Raw genomic sequence first — 4010 nt, 5'->3', positions numbered from 1 at the left:
TTGTAATTTTTTTCTCCAAGCTGCTGTTGATTGTCTTTTCACAGTACTTGTAGAGTACAAGTTTTTAGTTTTGGTCAAGTCCACTATGTAATATTTCCTTTTGTGGATCTTGCTTTGTGTCTAAGTCTAAGAACTGTTTTTGCCTATATCTGGACCCTGAAGCTTTTTTTCTGTGGTTTTTGAAAAGTTTTATAGCTTTATTCTTACATTTAAGTGGTGATATTCAGAGTTACTTTTTGTATAGAGTGTGAGAATTAGTTAGAATTTCTTTTTTTTTCTTTGTCAGAAAGTATTTGGGCATATTTGTATAATGTATTTCTGAATTCTCCATTATGTTGTATTAACTATGTGTTTGTGTCTACTCTAATAACAGTTTCAGTTACTCCAGCTAAGTTGTGAAATGAGATCTACTGACTCCCTTCCCACTTTTTCTTTTTCAAAACTGCTTTAGCTCTTAGCTTTTCCACATAAAAAGAATGTTCTCATGTCTATAAAAAATTTTACTGGAATTTGGATGGGAAGTATCTATTAGGGAAAAATTGTCATTACTTGTTGAGTCTTCCAATTTATGAAGGCTCCATTTATTTAGATTGTAGATTTTCATTTGTGTTTTGTAGTTTACAGCATGCAAGTCCTCCTGTATCTGTTTTAGTTTTTAAAATGGGTGTTTTTGTATTCTTTGGAGTGATTGGAAGAAAATGGTGCATTTTTAGCTTGTTTTTTCTACATGTTCATTTAATTGGTGTTTGTGTGCTGCTTTTATATCCTGTGACCATGCTGAATAATAACAGATTTTAGGTCTTGGAATTGTTTGTAGGTTCCTTGGGATGTGCAAATACTGGTAGTTTTAGCTTTTCTTTTTGATCTGTATGCCTTTGATGTCTTTTCCTTGCCTTATTCCACTAGTTAGAACTTTTAAGACTATGCTAAGAATGTTAGAACATCTCTGTATCATTCAAAATCTTGAGGTGAAACATCCAGTGTTTCATCTTTAAGTATGTTAGCTCCAGAATTTCTGTAGGTGCTTTCTGTTAAGTTGAGAACCTTCTCTTCTATTTCAACTTTTTCAGAGAAGTTTTTTTATCATAAGGTGGTGTTGAATTTGTCAAGTGCTTTTTTTTCATTGATATTATAATGCAGTTTCCTTTTTTTAGTTATTAATATTGGGGAAAAAGTTACTATATTGTTTCAATTGTTGATCTTGTCTTGCATCCCTGGGATAAACCTCACTGGGTCATAATGTGTAATTCTTTTTATACATTGCTAAATTCTTTATAAAGAAGTAACTTCATAAAGAAGTAACTCACCTATATTCATGAGTTACTCTTTTGTACTTTCATGTTTTGTACTGTCTTTGGTTTTATGTAAGGATAACACTGATTTCATAAAGTGAGTTAAGAAGTATTTTCTCACCTTTTACTTTCTGGAAGAAATTGTGTAAAACTCTTTATTCTTCATTAAATGTTGAGTACAGTGCTCCAGTAAAATCATCTGGACCTGGTTAATTTCTTTCAGGGAGTTTTAAATAATGAATTCAATTTTCTGAGTTGTTAGAGTGTTATTCAAATGTATTTCATGCTGGGTAAGTTTTGATAGTTTGTGTTTGTCAAGGAATTGGTCCATTTCATGTGTGTTAACCAGATATACTTGTATTAAGTGACTAGTATGCCCTTACTATCTTTTTGATGTCCTGGTTTGCAGTGATATCCTCTAATCTTGGTCTTTAATTGGAGAGTTTTATTGCATTTTCATTTGGGATTATTGATGTATTTATGCATTTATTTTTATCCCTGCTCTTTGTTCTGTACTATCATACTTTTTTATGCTTTGTCTCTGCCTATTTTTTTTTTTAAACCAGCTTTCGAGTTGATTTTTTTTTTCCTTTATGTTTTCCCCTTTTTGCTACCTGTGAAAGTATGGACTTTTTGTGATTTTTTAAAAACTGCCTAAGTTTTCTCAGAATTTTAATACATGAATATAAATAAAAAGTAACTGTTTCTATTTATGGAATAAACTGCTCATCACTATTAATTTAAATGATTGTCATAATGTTGCTCAGCATTTTTTGTCTTTAAATTCACAAATATATTGTTATTAGTAGTAATAAATAATATTTACTGTTTATAGAGAAATACTTGTTTGAGCCAACCACTTCTTTTCCCTGGTTTATCATTTTCTTTGCTCATCATCTTAATACTCATTTCTCTAGCCGACTCTAACTCGGGAGTGTGGGTTTTTACTTTTGCTGCAGTTGCGTGTCTTCTTAGGGCTTTTGTACCTGTTGTGCCCTAGTTCTGGAATGCTTTTCCTCAGAGAGCCACATGGTACTTTCTTATTCCTTCTGTCTTCAGTTAACTACTCAACTCCACTTTACTTGAGACCAGCCCTCTTTAAAATTACGTCCACTTCCTTCTTTATTTTTGTTCATGGTGTTCATCACCCCTTGCCATGCTGTGTACTTTATTCAAGTCTTCTAAGTTTTGGTCAGTTAAAATTTCTAACTCACTAGTCATTTTATTGGCATTTTATTTTAATTTGAGGAGAATGGAATGTTTTTTGGCATTTATTACTTTTAACTGGTAATATATATTACTTATCCAAGGGATTCCTTATTTCCTGTAGTATTTTTAATATAACTGTACAAGTTTCAAAATACAAGTCTTTACATTTTGTGTATTTGTACTATTTTGATTAATTTTTTTCTTATCAGTCTCTTGAAAATCTCTTTGTAGTGAAAGTTCAACAGATTTTGTTGACTTATTATTGGATCTGATTTTTGGTGGATTCTCTATTTCTAGGTAGAAAGCCTTGTCATTTAGAAATTGAAATGTTATTTACTTTTATTGTATAGAATCTTTTGAAATAATTTTATGTGACAAAGGAATCAATATAGATCTTTATGTTCTAGTGTTTACCTTTAAGTATGATTTTTAAGTATTAACATTGATGAGAACTTTTAAACATTTCATTTCTATATCTCTTTATTGAGAGGTTTTATCAGGAATGTATGGAATTTTATCAAATGCCTTTCTGGTTTTTAGATGATCATCTGACTTTTTTTGACCAATAAATCTCTTAGCATTGTTTTCATTCAAGATTCAGAAAGAGTTGGTTCCCCAGTGTCCTCTAGAGGATATCAGTGTCTTGTTTTTATAGTACTATCATAGGCAAATAATTTTTAATATATTAGAGGTGCTTGAATCTGACGTAGTTAGTGTACCTTTTGATTGTCTCATCTTGGGCTACTGTGTAGTTTTCTGTGTTCTTCGACAAGATTACAGTGATCTCAATAACTACTTTTTGGTATGACATGTTTTGGGCTCATTTGCATGTTTACCGAAATTTTGAAAAACTAGCCATTTCCTCGGGAGTTTGGGTGCTGTAGGAAACACTATTTAGGCTATAATCTCTTTTTTGCTTCATACAAATTGATCTTTTTTTGTTTAATTAAATCTAAAACATGTTGAAATTTAAGGAAAGGTTGGGAAGAGACAGACATTGTATTATGGGAACATTATTAGCAGTTATCAACTCTGATTTTTCACCAACGTCCCTTTTACACCCCCTAACTTATGTTAAAGGTACTTATTTTTCTTGAAGGATAAGTAGAATTTATTAAACTGTCTGGGTAGATGCATTTGCAAATGGAAAGGGCAGCGATAATATACCTCTTCAATACGATTACTACATATTTTTCTAGGCAGTAACTTCAGTCTTTAATTTATTAAAATGTAGTTGTGTGGGGTATTCTCTTTTAAAAAAACTTGCTTAGTATTTGTGTTTCTTGACTCATAAGACTATCTTGCCCTCTTTTTGTATTTGATTATAGGTTTTTTTTTTTGCATTTTTGTCATCTAGTTACTGGTTTTTTGTGTGTGTGTGTGTGTTTTTGCTTATTTCTTATTCTTTGGTGAATTTTGTTGTTAATTTTTTTTGCCTCTTGAGCTGACTTCTTAAAAATTTTGTTTTATAGTAAAAGAAGCATTTGAGAAGATACTCTCCCAAGCTTT

The 4010-nt window shown here is 31.0% G+C and overlaps 1 protein-coding gene across 3 annotated transcripts in view; it reads left to right on the top strand.

Moving 5' to 3' along the window:
* PIAS2 (protein inhibitor of activated STAT, 2) overlaps positions 1-4010 on the top strand; it is a 51104-nt gene that overhangs the window by 256 nt on the left and 46838 nt on the right. The window lies entirely within an intron of this gene.

Source organism: Condylura cristata, unplaced genomic scaffold (assembly GCF_000260355.1).
Source record: "Condylura cristata isolate star-nosed mole 26May11 unplaced genomic scaffold, ConCri1.0 scaffold00016, whole genome shotgun sequence".
NCBI lineage: Eukaryota > Metazoa > Chordata > Mammalia > Eulipotyphla > Talpidae > Condylura > Condylura cristata.
The sequence above is the reverse complement of the archived record's forward strand: the minus strand, read 5'-3'. Positions and strand labels throughout refer to the sequence as shown.